Source organism: Erithacus rubecula (assembly GCF_903797595.1).
Source record: "Erithacus rubecula genome assembly, chromosome: 3".
NCBI lineage: Eukaryota > Metazoa > Chordata > Aves > Passeriformes > Muscicapidae > Erithacus > Erithacus rubecula.
This window is the reverse complement of record NC_136689.1, coordinates 39,899,487-39,914,413: the sequence shown is the minus strand read 5'-3', so window position 1 is coordinate 39,914,413 and position 14,927 is coordinate 39,899,487. Positions and strand designations below refer to the sequence as shown.

Here is a 14,927-nt window from a genome sequence, read left to right as displayed (position 1 = left end):
TCTAATGATGATGTAGCTGACTGAGGAGAGAAACCCTGTCTTTTTACTAATTTCATCTTCAACTTTTGTAATATTCCTACAGGGATTTTATCTCCTAACTTCCAAGATAACCTAGGGGCTGATCTAAGGTCTGTTCAGCCAGCACATACAATCATTTGCTACCTTCCTGTCCAAGGCAGTTTCCAGCTGCAGCAGCGTGTGGCTCCAGTGGGCCATGACTCAAATACCCAGCCTTGAGCAAGAATTTGCAGCTTGCCCTCAACACTGTGTTTCTTTTGGTACTTTGGCATATCTAACCCTGCTAATTTAGAGAGAGCTCATACATGCCCACACTAGCTGCAATAACCACAGTAGAGTGATATCTACTGTTACTCTAATTTTTTCTATCCCTCTCTGTGATTCCCTTGGCCTAAACTAGGTTAACATTCTTCCATTAAAAATGGAAAGACAAAAGCTATGTGCATGTTTATATATTTTTGTTTATTGAAATAAATCAAATGCAGACACATAATGAGGGTGAAACCACTTTGCTTTTTTAGCTATTTTCCCCTAAGCTTTGCTGTCTAGAACACAATGACATAGGCAAAAAGAGGTTATATATCTATGAAAATATTTTGGTGATATTGTAAACCATAGGAATGAGGCTTGTTAAGACATTTTCTTTGTAATCAACTAAATCTTCAGATAAAACTAGGCTCTTATTTTTAGATTCTCACTTTTGTTGCAGTTTTTGACTGTGATTTCCTTATTGCACCCATTCCTTTTTGTCTGATTCAAAAGTCAAACTGAAGGCTTGCTCTAATAGGTTAATAGGTTGCTCATCCTATTTTTAATTTGCAGGAGTGATTTAATCCTTCTGAATTAAAGAAGGGGCAACTCCATAAACCTGAGTAATGAGATTCATTCAGCATTATTTCAACATGAGGATCTTTTCCAGAAAAATACTTGATTAATACATAATGGGTGAAACTGTGTGCTGATTCCCAAATCTTGAGAGGTTCCTCCTTCTAAGAGATTTTAAATTTTTTTGCCTCCCACCAAAATCAGCTTTAGGGAAGGGATAGGACATGACCTGGTTTGCCAAGATTGATTAAAGTAAAATGTACAAGACATACCAGTTGTTCAAAAATAGTATAACAATTTTAAGATCAGGAATTGAAGGCAGTCTACTGTTAAATAATATATGTTGCATGGCTGTTTTTATTAAACATGGGCATAATAAGATCTGTAAGTCTCATTATTGACTTGAATGAACTACAGTCAGTCTTGAAAGGTTATAGACAGATCTATTTGGATTATCCCATTTTTTTTTCCCCCCAAGAAAATACAGATGTGATTTAACTACACAACATGGATATCTAAGCTGGGTCTGTGAAACCACAAAAGACTTGCCAGCTAGTGGAGTAAGTTTCCATTTAAGCAGCAAGTGGGGATAAAACTAGCAGCATGAGATTGTCAGAAGACTGAGCTGGATGTCCAGCCCAGGCCTCCAGTGGAATGCTGAAAAGTCCTTCCAGTACCTCTGAATTTTGGGCTGGTGTTTCCTGCTCATCCTGGCCCTGGCATCACCAGCAGGGACAGCACTGGGTCCTGGCATTTGGCATGTCCTTGCCCTGCCTCCCAATGGTCCAGAATATTTTGCTTTTTGTGAACTGCTCCCTGTCTTTCCTCCACCCAGTCTTTTTTATATATGTGACTCTGGGCAGCTGCAGATGTGCTGTCCAAAAGAACATGTGGCCTATTTGTGTGTCAAGGGAACGACATTTGTTCACCTCTGGTTTGCAAAATATCATCTCCAGAAAATGTCCTGCACTGCAGCTTAAATTCAGTATTTGCACATTCCTGCTGGCTTTGTTGTCTTTGCTGATCCCTTGAGAGTCCAAACCTTGGCAGCTGATGTTTTGTTGCTTTCATGTTCTGAACAATGTGTTTTGCCAGCCATCTAATGCCATATTGCTCCTTTGAAAGCATCAGATGCTGCAACTCGAGAACCCAACTGCATCTCCTCTTTACTGTGTAGAATGATCAGTCTTCACCTCTGCTTGGCCTCCTCTAGCACGGCAACACTATTCCTCTAGGCATCAAAAAGGTAATTAATGGTCTTCAACTCCTTAATGCTTTTTCTCCCCTGTCTCAGTTACCTGCACCAGACTGCTAGTGTTTGAGTCCCACAGGTGATGTTTACACCAGTGGAGGTAACCATGACACTTCAGTTATTCATGGCCCAGGATCTGGATCTGGTTTTCACAAGCTCAGGAATCCTGCAACTTTTTTTTTTTTTCCCCTCCATTTGTAGTTGTGAATTCTTTTTTGGTCTAAAATGGAGCCCACAGCTTCTTCTGGGGAAAAGACAGAGGAAGAGCTGAGACCCTAATTTATGCACCCTCCAGGTTAGATTTGTAGAGGATACAGTAATTTTAAAAGCTTCCATCTTTAAGGCAATCTAAGGGCCTGGCATTTATCTAAATAATTTCTAAAAGTCAAGACCAATCACATGTTATTAGAGTGTGCATACCAGTATTATGTATTACGAAATCTTTGAGCCTCTTTTGGATAAAATTAAGGTTTTTTGTTTGAAAAGCATCCTTGTTCTGAATTTTTTAGTAGTGGATTTGAAAAAAAAAAAAAAATACATCTTATCTGCAAAAGGAACTTGCCCTCTTTACCACAATTCTTTTTCCCTTCAGTAAAGAATGAATTGTTATTCTAATCTTCTGTGTTAACAATTTGTTTACAGCGTTGGGATTCTGCATAGTTTGGAGGAGGTTCCTGACTTGTTGAAAAGGTTTTGTGCTCAGAGAATAAGCTTCAGCCAGGGGACAGGTAATGAGATCAGAAAGGCCACTGAGACCTTCCAGCTTTGTAATATCAGCAAGTGGATGTTGTAATTTTGCCATATCAGCCTGGTAAGCAGCAGAGAGAAGATGCAAGTTCACATCCTGGCAAATGCAACAATTTAAGAAGAATGTTAGTTCATCAATATTTTAATGCAGTTCTCAATAGTTTATGTGCAACACAATTCAGTTGTGTGGTCCTGGCTGCTTTCAGGGAGGTAGGCATTACTCGTCGTGTCAAACCTTTTAGTCTTCACTGTATACCACAGCTCATTATGGGGGATCATAGCTTCAGGTGAGGTAACCTAATTCATTTATGCACAAACTGGGCAAGAAATTCATAAATATTTAAAACTGATGTATATTTACCAGTGTAATATTGCATATTGAATTAGTTGTCTGGTTTGCCTGCCAGCATTTCAAATTCCGAGTTTAATTATCACGTTACCTTAGTCTGATGGCCAGTGTTTTAATGGATTCATGCTGCTGCCCTTTCCTTCAGCTCCTCCTTAAGCTCTTCTGAGCTCATTTTTGACACAAATGAACTGAAATCTTGTCAGCTTGTGCACTGACAAATGAAAATAGGTGACTAATGTTGATTGTCTTTTGGTATTTCTTCTGCTGCTTGCCAAGAATGTCTTTTATACTGCAATAATTTAGAATCTTACACACTCAGGGTAGTCATCTTTTTCAGACTGATTGCAGTCAGTTGACAAAGAATATCATCTTGAGCAGATGCTCACCAGTAGTCAACCCTACTTATAATTACTTAGCATAAGAAGAAAAAATTAAATAAGACACAGAGGACCATTTAGTCATATGGTCTGCTCTGCTCTGTATTCTGTGCCATTAAATTTCACACATGTACAAGCACTGAGAGGAGTAGCAGTAGCCTGCATTTGGCTAAAACCTGTCTCCCAGAAAGGCATCTTGTCCTGGTTGAGGGACACAAAACCATTAAAAATTTCTTGGTGCCTTTATTAGTTGCTCCAGTGATATGTTGTCACCTTAAAAAGAAAAATTGTGTGCTACTTTTGAATTTGTCTGAGTTCAGTTTCTACCACAGCTTCTTGTTATGCCATTCTCCACTAGATTAAAGAGCCCTTCAGAATCCAGTATTTTTTTTTCTGCATCGGGTACTCATATGCTGTAATCAAGTCAATCTTTTTGATACGATAAACAGATTGTGCTCTTTACGTCTCACTTAGCAGCATTTTTCTTCAACTCTCAAATCACATTTTCAGCTCTTAATCTGCCCCCACTGCTATTTTTCAACCTTTTTTTTTCAAAACATGTGCAGGAACACAGTATGTAAGATTTGTATCATGAGAGATATATCCAGAGAGAAAACATTGTTCCCTGTTTCCTACTCCCTTGATGCAGGTTAATCCTTCCTTTTAGCAACATCACAGTCAGTGTTTAGGATGAGTTGGTGACTACAGCCCCTAAATCCTTTCCAGCGAGTGCCGTCACCCTCTCAGTACACAACACCTACAATCCTTCAAGCTTATTACAGGGATTTAGCTATAGTAGATGTATTTTGTTTGACAAGGTCCAGTTTGCCACTCAATTCTGACTATTTCACTTGGTTGCTTGGTACCTTTGCCAGTTTTTTCCTTTTGGAATGGGTCATTTTCAAACATACCCATTCAAAGAAGGTTCTTTTTCTTGCTTTTTGTCATCAGTCATTTAGGCAAGGCCTAGTCAATTTTGTGCTTTAAATGGTTGCTGCTTTAATAGTATCATGGGGTACCATATTTTTCTTCAGACTTAAAATCTGAACCATCAGTGTGCATGTAACCAAACAAGAAATCTCATTGAAGAATGAATTTAGGCAAATTTGATTAGACCTGGTCTTCATAAAAAAACCCTGGAATTATTTCTATTAATTACTTTGAAATATTTTTAAATTAAATGTTTCTCCCTTTATTATTTAGGGTGCCAGTGTTGGCCTGTATTTTCTTCTCATTGTACTTGATCATTTTTTGACTACTGGTATAAGATTAACCCCTCTTTGGAATTTCACAAATCACTATTCTTACCTTTCTTCATTACTAGCAGGTTGGAGCTGCTCTTCATAATCCTCTTGAGATACGTCTACTTGTTTCTTTTGTAGCACAGAAGTATTTACAGAACATATTTACATTTTACACATCAGCACAAAACCACTTATGAACTACATTTACTGCATGGGCCAGTATCATCACTGGGTTTTCTTTTGTTCCTAACACACTTTAAATGTCCTCTTTGTCTTCAGCTTTCACAACTGTGGATATTTTTTCTTCCCTATTAAATTATTGATTTCTGATATTGTAACTTGCTATTTGCAGCAACTGTAATTTATATAATTTATCTTTGTTTTCCATTTGCTTTGTGACTGCCTCATTTGAGGTTTTATGGTAAAGGTACTGCTCTCTGTGATTGCAAAGTCACAGTCTTTTGGCCATTTAAGAGGGGTTTTATGAGAGCCCCTCTTTTGACGTTCACACTAAATATGTTTTTCCTTGTCAGCCGTCCCTACTGCTTTTCTCAGAAATTTGGGGAAATTAGCTCTTTGAAGCAGCAGAAATGCAGTTTTGATGGGGCTTGTCTTTCATTTACCCATGATGAATACAATCAGACCACAATTGCTTGTTCCCAGGCAACTACAAACTCTTAATTTAGTGATACCAACCCCTTTTATCTATCAAAATGAGGTTAAAGTACTTATCTCTTGCAGTGTAGGGTATCTATTGGGCTACAAAATTACCTTCCCCAATTGTACAAGTCATTAGTGTCTTGGTAGGATCTGCTGTTAAGCTACAAAAGAGCTACGTCTGTTTCCCTGCAAATAAGAAAAATTAGGGTACTACGGTGAATAGATGTTTAATTCACATGTGAATATTTCACTACTTCTAAACATCTCTGTCGAATTTTAAACAGGATTGAATTTTAAGGCCAGGACATAAAATTTTGGGGGCATTGGTAGTTAATTTTTGGATGCTGCTAGACCTTCCTGCCACAGCATCACTCAAAGCTTGTTTACCTTTTTCTTTCAGAAGGTAGTAATTAGGAGGAAATTTATTTTAAGAGTTAGTAATTAGGAGGAAATCAAGGGATGAGGATTAAGAAGGCCTATGTTGCGCTGAACAGGGTGGGTGTCCTGGAATGAACTAGAACAGGGATGTCAGCCACAACTCATCTAAAGCCCTTAAAACTTGTTCTGTCAAGTTGGAGAAGTAGAATGGGAAGGGACCTCACTGCAGTATACAGCTATATGGGGTAGCAGAGGGGCAGACATTGATCTCTTCTCTTCTGACCAGTGACAGGACTGGAGGGAATGGCCTGAAGATGAGTCAGGGGAGGTTTAGGTTGGATGTTAGAAAAAGGTTTTTCACCCAGAGGGTGGTTGGGCACTGAAGCAGGCTCTCCAGGGCAGTGGTCACAGCACAAACCCGACAGAGTTCAAACAGAGTTTGGACTCAGTGCTCTCAGGCACACGGTGGGATTCCTGGGGATGTCTGTGCAGCAGTAAGAGCTGGACTTGATAATCCTTGTGGATCCCTGCAACTCAGACTGCTCTGTGATGCAGTGCATGTTCGGGGCTGCTGCCAGCGGGCTGGGCGAGCCCCGCTCAGGGCTGCTTGCCCGCAGGGGAGCCAGGCAGCCCCGGCCAGGGCTTTAAGGCACCGGCTCAGCCTTCAGAGGCAGCGAAACCAACCCGCTACCACAGGCAGCGACCGCCACAGCCCCTGGGTTTGGCACCGAGGGCAGCCCCGGGCGCGGTGCGGGGCAGTGGTTGGCAGCCGGGGCCGCGGCTGGCAGCCGTGCCCGTCGCCCTGCCCCGCGGGAGGGGCGCTGGCCCGGAGTGCCGAGGGTATTTATAGCGGCCCGGCAGCCCGCAGGCTGCGGCAGCGGGCAGGGCTGAGCGGGAGCGGCCCCGCTATTCTCCGGTGCAGCGCGGCGCCGAGATGCAGGGCGATGGCAATGGTAACTGTAATGGCAATGGCAATGGTAGTTGTAATGGCAATGGTAGTTGTAATGGCAATGGCTGCGGGCGCGGCCGCTTGTCCCCGCCGTGCCCGGGGGCGGGGGCGGGCTCGGTCCGGGCTGGGAGCGGGGAGCCGCTCGCTCTCCGCGGTTCTAACACTTCCCTGGCCCCGGGGGCTCCTGCAGCCTCCCCCCCGCGGGTGTCCCGGGCTGGGCGAGCAGAGGGGCTCGGGGCCGGAGGAAGGAGGCAGGGTGAGCTCCAAGTGCAGGTGCAGGGCTGCCCGCCGGGGACACACCGTAATATCCTCCTTTTGTTACAGCGCAGCAGCAGCTCAGCCAGGGTGGTTTAATAAGGCACTTGCTGTGCAACAGTTGTCATACAAACATTGCAGAGCAGTATTTTTTGTTGAAATAAGTGATCTTTAAAGAGGGGTGCCTTTTATTTAAACTTTTAATTTTTGTTCATCAGGCACCAGAATAACATAGTGATATATAGTGATTTGCTTTCAAGTTAATCCTGTTTTATAAAGGTGTTATCAACTTCTTTACCTGCATGAAGAGAAAGGCCTTGCATCATTAATGAAAAGCAAAAGTAGACCATATGTTTATGAAAGTTGGGACTGTGGATGAACTATGGCTAATACAATAATGACACTGTTGGAGGAGCTCAGAAAATGCAGATTAAGCTTGCAAGGTTAAGAGAAGAGGAAGTCCTTAGGGTTGTGAATGGAAGCTGATTGCTAAGTCAGAAAATAGTAAAAGTGTTTGCAGATGGCTCTCCCTCTCTCCCACAAGATCAATATTTTTGATCACAATTTCTTTACTGATCTCAAATTGTGACTCTCCTATGAAAACCATCAAAAATACTTGAGACCTAATAAGTTTCTTTTATATTTTACCCTAAACATGGATGAAACAGTGAAAAAGCTTTTATTCCCAGGCTGAGAAGTCTCCTCTTAGATTTGTGGGTGATCCAAATTATTAGCACTATATTGGTTAAAAAATCTCAGAAAAAAATAATGTATTTGAAAGAAAACTGCAGAAACTTAATATTTAAGAAACAGTCGATCCTTTTTGCTTTATTTAGTGTAAATTGAATGAGCATTGTAAAGTTACATGACAGTTCTGGCGTGGAGTAAATATGTTCTGGTGCCCGTAGTAGTTTCAGGCTGTACTGTAAGGACAGCTGTACAACGTGAGTAGCAGGAGCAGTACTGTAGGAGTGAGAGCAGCTCTCAAAGTCATTTGCTTCAGATGCAGCTTATATTTATATCCTCTGCCAAAGCAACACCAAAGATAACACTGCCAGCAGTCACTAAGACTGAGATACTGGTGGTTTAGCTGGGTAATATTCTTCTTGTTCAAATATTGCCTGTTGTACGCTGCCAGAAGTCCTAATTTCCTCCCTCATTTCCTTCCAAACCATTCGTGCGTGCTGGTGAGGCAGAATGTGTCTAATGGTAATGTGATCTCCACCCTTGTTGCTGCAGGTTTTCCAGTCTCTCTACCTCATTAATGAGTAACATCTGTTATTTCTTTGCATTTTCCCTCTCATGAAGAATTCTTTACTCTCACACCTGTGTTTCCACTGTTTTTGGTGATTTGCTGTGTTTTCTGCCAGGTTATGTCTGGTGAATGAGCTCCTTTTAAGTAGGATGGGGAATGAAGTTAAGCTACATTGTAGCCTTCTCTATAAGCTCAAGCTATTGTAAAAATTTTGCTCTGTGGTTCCTGGGGCTGTACAACTTTGCTGCCAGCTGAATTTGGGTTTTTTTTTTTCCCCATAAACAAATGTGAGCCCATTGTTAAAACTAGACCTTCTGGGCTGATCAGTGCAGTTCTCCTTTCAGTACTGATATTATGGGCTCTTATCTTTTAAAGTCCTATTGGAAAGCATGTGGGAGAGAGACTGAAAAAACCTGCCTTGTGTTTGCTTTGCACAGCTGGAGCAGCTGGCAAAGTGAACGTGCAGAGAGTTAACACTTGCCATAGCTGCTGTGGTGAGCACAGTGGGGGGCAATCTGGGGGGGTGACAGTTCGGGCTCTTATCCTTATTTTTTTTTTTTTTCCTTTTCTTTTCTAACCCCCCTCAATGCATCTGAAAGTGACGACTTAAATTTCTTCTTGCTGGTTGTTAGTTGAGCCTAATTTCTTTCAGATGTTACCATTGTCTACAAGGCAAGCCTTAATGACTGCAGGGATGAGTAAGAGGATGTTTTTTTTAGCTGTGCTTCCATTCACACTGAAGACAGCAAAATCCCATCAATGAGAGAGTGTAAATTCCTACTGCTAGCTGCAGAAAGAGATCTTCACTGCATATATACTTCAATCATTTAGCATCAGGGTGGTTTTCCAAGGTTGATTTGGCATGGAGAATTTGCTCCAAGCAAATTCTGTGCTTGGAGAAAAAAAATAGGTGAGCTGTTTTCTTGTAGGGTGTAAGTCTGAGTGTGTTAAGCAGAGTTTAAAGCAGGTTGCTAGCTCATCAACAGTCAGAGCTGGCAGTCACAAGAGGAAGGGAGCAGCCAGCATTTGAGCAATATGCTGCTTTTTAACTTCTGAATTGCTGGTGGCTCAGGGTGTATTTGGTATCAATGGGAAGTTACGTGGTTTTATGCCACCAGCAGACTGGGGAGACGAGCTGGCAAACATTTCGTGTGAAGTGTTGCCATGTTGCCATCTCAGACAGCTGTAATGTGAGGCGTGGTAAAACACCCTGGAATAAGGCACTGGTAATGTGACACTCAGATTAGTATTTTGGTCAGAGCAGCAGAAGAGGATCTCTCCTGTGTCTTAAAATCTGATCTGATAAAAGAGGTACTTAGATCTTTTCTAATGTCACTTCATCAGAGGAAGGGAGACTTCATTTTACAAGAAACGAAGCTTGCATCAAATAAATCCATTCTGTGTGAGTGCATTCAAAATTGCTTTAAAATTAATAGGAATTTTCTCGGCAGTTAATGAACATTTAGTGAAGAAGCTTAATTTGACATTTGAGAAGTTCAATAAACAATTTTTATTTCTTGATTAAGGTATCTTTTAAACTGTCACTTATACAACCAAAAATTGTCACTTTTTCCTGCATTATGCGATCTTGTTGCGTACTGATTCAGCTATTATTGCCTATTAAACAGTTTCGATTTCGTGTGCCTTAATTTCCCAGCTCTTGACTATTTTAAGCTGCCTGCTTCTGTAAAGATCATTTATATTTGCATAAGCTTTTATTACGTATTCAAGGCAGAAAAAATGGACACACTGAAGTACATGTCTTTGTATTTCTGACTTCCCCCCACTCTGGTTCAGTTGGAGATAGTTTTTTATGCTCATTCCAGATGTTTATGGAAACTACTTCTTCAAGCTTTGCAAAAATCAGAAGTTAAATTTCTTATGGCCTTTTTTTGCTTTGTCTTGTGTCACAAACTGCAGAGGTTGTAGAAGGTAGTGGTTGGTAAAGCATTGATAAGTCCAGGATACTCAGCAGGACATGGCTAAATTTGGGCTGTTTCCCCTTTTGTTCTCCCATATGTGCACACTAGTAATCTTATTTTAGCATTACTGGCGTTTATACATGTGCAATGAAGGAATAATAAATTGAAAAGGCAAGTTGTTGTGGTTTTGTACTATGTCAGTAGTGGCTGTTTCTGTTGATAATTGTTGTCAGCCTCATCTAAGGGCTATAAAAGGTGTCTTTGACCTGTTTCAAAAGTATGTATGTATGACCATCTCTATTACCATTTCTTGAGTATATGTGATCTTTTTTCTTTTTAATGAAAAACTTGTCAAGTGTCACAATTGAAATAGAATTGTCTTTCAAAGTAAAATCCACTGGACTAGAAGCTTTTCAGTACCATGAATGTTGTGAGAAAGGTGGTTCTTAGTGACTGTGGTCTTTTGTCAGCAAGGTAGCAATGGGTCTTTCCAAATCTTGATAATTTGGAAAAGCTTGTATCTCTAAAGCTTAGCAATCTCTGCCCTTTGCCACATCTCGTTTTATGTATGCTGAAAAGCCTTATAAATATGATCTTATCCATTGGCAAATGTCACAGTTTCCACAAGAAAGATTGTCTTTAAGTGGCTTGGCATCCCTCTGCTGGTTGCACTGCAGGACAGCTTGCAGGGTCTCATTGAGCTGTTTATACCAATTTTTCACAAGCAGCCCTACTCCATTGTTCAGGGATTATTGAGCCCTCTTTGGGGCCAATATATCATGTTAAAAAGCTCTGGCACCAGCCTGAAGGGGAAAGAGCAAGTGACAAATGTTGTATGTAACTGGTATTTGGTTGCAGCACGAGGTCAAACTGATTTAAGTTTTGGCATGGTCCAAATAAACAAACCCCAAACAAAATAAGGTATCCATTTTCTGCCTTCATTGGAGGAAAGATGGGTGCAGGCAGTGTGGTGGCTCTGTTTGGGTCTCTTTCAGTTTGCCATTGCTGAGCCCTAGCGTGCACAGTCAGATCAGATCTGTATTTCCACCAGGCACCATCCAGACTGATGCCCTAAGAAAGAACTGCTGGTGTTTTCTGCTGGCACCTGCCAGTGCCATACAGCAGCCTGGCCTCTTGCAGCTCAGGAGTGCTTTCCCAAAATCAGGTAGTAAGCCCATGGCAGGGGGTTTAAACATGCAATACTGTGTCCAGAGCCCTGTTGGGTCCCTCATCTGTGTGACTGATCTCTGCTGATGTGACTAGCAGCATTAAAATAGCCTGGACAAGGGAATTTGGTCCATTTTGAAAGTGCATGGAGCTACTTTAAACTACTTTTACATTGAACTGATAGGCTAATAAATTATGAATATCTGTGTAGGAATTAGTTCAGAGAACCAGTGGTCTGGAAAGTTACATCCTGATTAGCTATGCACTAGTTTCCCCATGTTTGTAAATGAGGGTCTATCTCAGAGTTATGTTGTGGATGTGAGTTATTGAGCAGCAATTGGAAATCCTTTGTAGGAAGCAGAAAATCTGGAAGTGTTTATGATATTAAAAAATGAGAGGAAAAGACTTGTTTTGACTGTAGTTTGAAAATGCAGGTAAAACTTCCTAGACTTCTCATCTATTTCTACATTTTAACCTGCACTGAATCCCATAAAACTCGGTTTTAGCAAATTACTGCCTTAGTTGATTTTTGAAAGACTGGATCTAAAATTTGATTTTATATTATATTAAAAATATAGTTCTTGCATGAAATTGCAGGCTGTCAGAAACCCTTTTAAAACAAGTTGCAGAGCTTCCATTTGGAAAAAACCCCTATTTGTGTTTTCATTTTTTATTTTTTTTTTCCAATGGGAACCAGAAAAATCTCAGGAATTCTGTATGCTCTGTGGGTCACACCTCTATTCACCATTTCTGTTTGAACTCAGCTTCCTGAAGTTAACTTAGCTATCCCATGCATAGTGTTTTGACTGAATTGAATGTTGCAGATTCAGCCATTTCCCACTGAAAAAGGAATGAAATTAAATGTTCATCATCAATACTCAACTTTTAATTAAAATGAAAAGAGTTTTGTTTCTCATATACTTCCTACAGTGTTAGCAGATGTTAAGATTTAGAGCATGTGAGAAGGAATCCCACGGGGGTCAGGGAGTTGGGATTTCCATTTCATAGTTGACATTTACCATTTCTCAGTTTTGCATCAAGGTGAATTCCAATTCTCCGCAGCCTTTCTTCCAACTGGAAATGTTACAGCACGAATCATTCCTGCATTTACTTGGCTAGGGCACTGCAGATTTGTTATGAAAAATTAACATCAATTCCTGAGAACTGGCTGCAGAAGAATGTATGAATCTTATTTTGTGACTTTTACCTGGTTTTTTTTGTTTTGTTTTGTTTGTTTTTTCTTTAGCGAGTCCTGCCTAGGACTGTACAACAAGTGTGAGCACTGAGCTAGGAAGAGTGCCCCTCAGAACTCAGGAAATACCTCTGAAAGCCTCTGTCACAGCATGGTCCTTGCATTCCCTGTCAGATATTCATCACTGGGTCTTCTCATTTCATTCTCCCAACCCTTTTTTTTGGAAAGGGAAATTCAGGTGTGGGATGGAGAATAGGATCCATTTGTTGTGCTGTCACTGTTCAGTGCTAGCATGTGCTCAATGAGTCTATTCAGGGGTTTTGGAGCCCAGACACAAGCACTTTTGTTTTTCTTGGGTCCTTCTCTATAAAGGTCACATTTGCCTTTTCACATTCGGAGGATTCCTGTGTGGGGGTGGCTGTTGCTGACCTACTGAGAGGAAGCACCTAACTTGTTCTCTATGCACAGGCCTGGTCCATAAATCTGCAAAACAAGAATATGTAATATAGGGGGAATTGCATAAGCCCTACCATACTCATGCATACTTCTTTTTTTCATGTGGATAGCTTTTCCAGGACAACAAGTAATTTTATATACTGGATTTTAAGAAAACTGCATCTCCTTTACTTGGGGACAGGCCTGGGAAATCAGTTTACCAAGAAACAATATATTTTTGCCTTAAGACTGGAGTGGCTTTGCTTTATTCATATGTACAGAGAGCAGTGATTAAAGAAACAGAAGTGTCTTTAAAGATTATTTATACCAAGGGACTCAAATAGCTGCATAGTGTGGGACAAGTATGTGTTTTAATGCTTTGATACATGATATGGCACCACAGTAATTCATTAAACATGGTGGTGTGGAGTCTCAGTGCTGAAGGCACTTGTTTTGTTTTGCTGGACACACTGAAAGAAGACCCATGACTTGATCATACAGAATGAGAAATTTATTTTTTTTTTTCTGATTAATGCTGGCAATTACTACTGCATTTGTTACAAAGCAGAAACAGGCCTTTGGCCAAAGCCAGCATTTTGCATTCCCTTGAATAGTCAGTGGTGCTAATACAGTATAAACTGAACAGGATTTGGCTCTGGCATTCAAGCACAAGCTACTCTTTTACAAGAACCCCCTTCTGTTTTCTCATTTGCTTTGCAAGCAGTAAATCTTTCTGGTCATTTCATGCTACTCTCCCAAATACTGTTAGAACAGACCAAGTATGATGCTTCAGCTTTTTTTCATAGTGCAAGAATTTAGCAGTCAAATATGGAAACACAGATGAAGCTTTTAAAATATATGGTAGTACTTACATAAAGATATAGAAACATCTGAAAAAATGTTTATTTTTTTCTGTACATTATTCCAACTCCAATTAATTTATGTTTTCTGCTGGGAAAATAATATTGATCATAAAAATGAAATGTTGGTTGGAAATACTTAGGCTTTTGTAATAGAATATTTCTTTCAGGATGAAATATGAGAATTATGTACTTGATTTTGCTGCTGCTGAAGCCAGTGGCTGAATGCCCAATTGCCTTCAACTAGAGCAGAATTGAGTCTTCTCTTTTGCAGAAGGATATTTTAAACAGTCAGTAATTCTTAATCTCTGTGTTAAAGCACTTCCATTTGCTAAATTTTTATTTCTGTTTCAAGCCTGGAGCCATTTGGATGAAATTGTATTTGATGTATTTTCTGGAAGCCTATTTTCTGAGTCTGCTTCAGAGTGTATTTCTGTATTCTCAAAAAGGAAAGAAAACATTTATTATAGTCACATCTCTAGATGGTTTCCCTCTCATATTTGAAAACAAAAGAGGTGTATGTGACAAGATGCTGTTTCAAGAAGTGGGCTTTCCCTCTTCAAAGAAAATTGTTCCTTTAGTGCAATCAGGTGTGTTTGAGACAGATACATAAAAGGCCCAAAATTTTTGTAAAATATTGTGAGCATTAGATGATTTTTTTTTTTTAAATTTTTTCTTAAGAGACAACATGTATCATCAGCATAGTGTGTTTCTTAGCCTGGATGTTGATAATGTGTCAGAGGCACCTATTTAACTGTGGCATAGAAAGTGAACCTGGAATCTTTTTGGAGGTTCATCTCTAAAGCATAATAAATTGGTCATTGTCCTCTTTTAAAAAATGTGATGAAAAAATAATGTTATGGAATTTCAGAGGTTTATCATCTACTTAGTTTTCCTCTTCAGTGTTTTACTGCAACCGAGTGGAAGCACAATAATTTTTTGATAGAGTTTACTCATCTCATAAGACCTCCAGAAGTCAGATTAATAAAAGTGCAAGATTAAGTATCACTAGCTGCAGAAAGATCATGAGGGATGAGAAGAA

General features: G+C 40.2%; 1 protein-coding gene across 4 annotated transcripts in view; it reads left to right on the top strand.

Annotated features, from left to right (window-relative positions):
• The window catches only part of GADL1 (glutamate decarboxylase like 1), a 175,239-nt gene that overhangs the window by 88,022 nt on the left and 72,290 nt on the right, over positions 1-14,927 (top strand). Inside the window, exon 1 of one of the 4 annotated variants that reach the window (XM_079301444.1) lies at positions 6,099-6,766. The exons of the other annotated variants lie outside the window; for them this stretch is intronic. The gene's annotated coding sequence lies outside the window, so the exon portion shown is untranslated. Of the gene's footprint in view, positions 1-6,098; positions 6,767-14,927 lie in introns of those variants that run through there. 4 annotated transcript variants of the gene reach the window in all.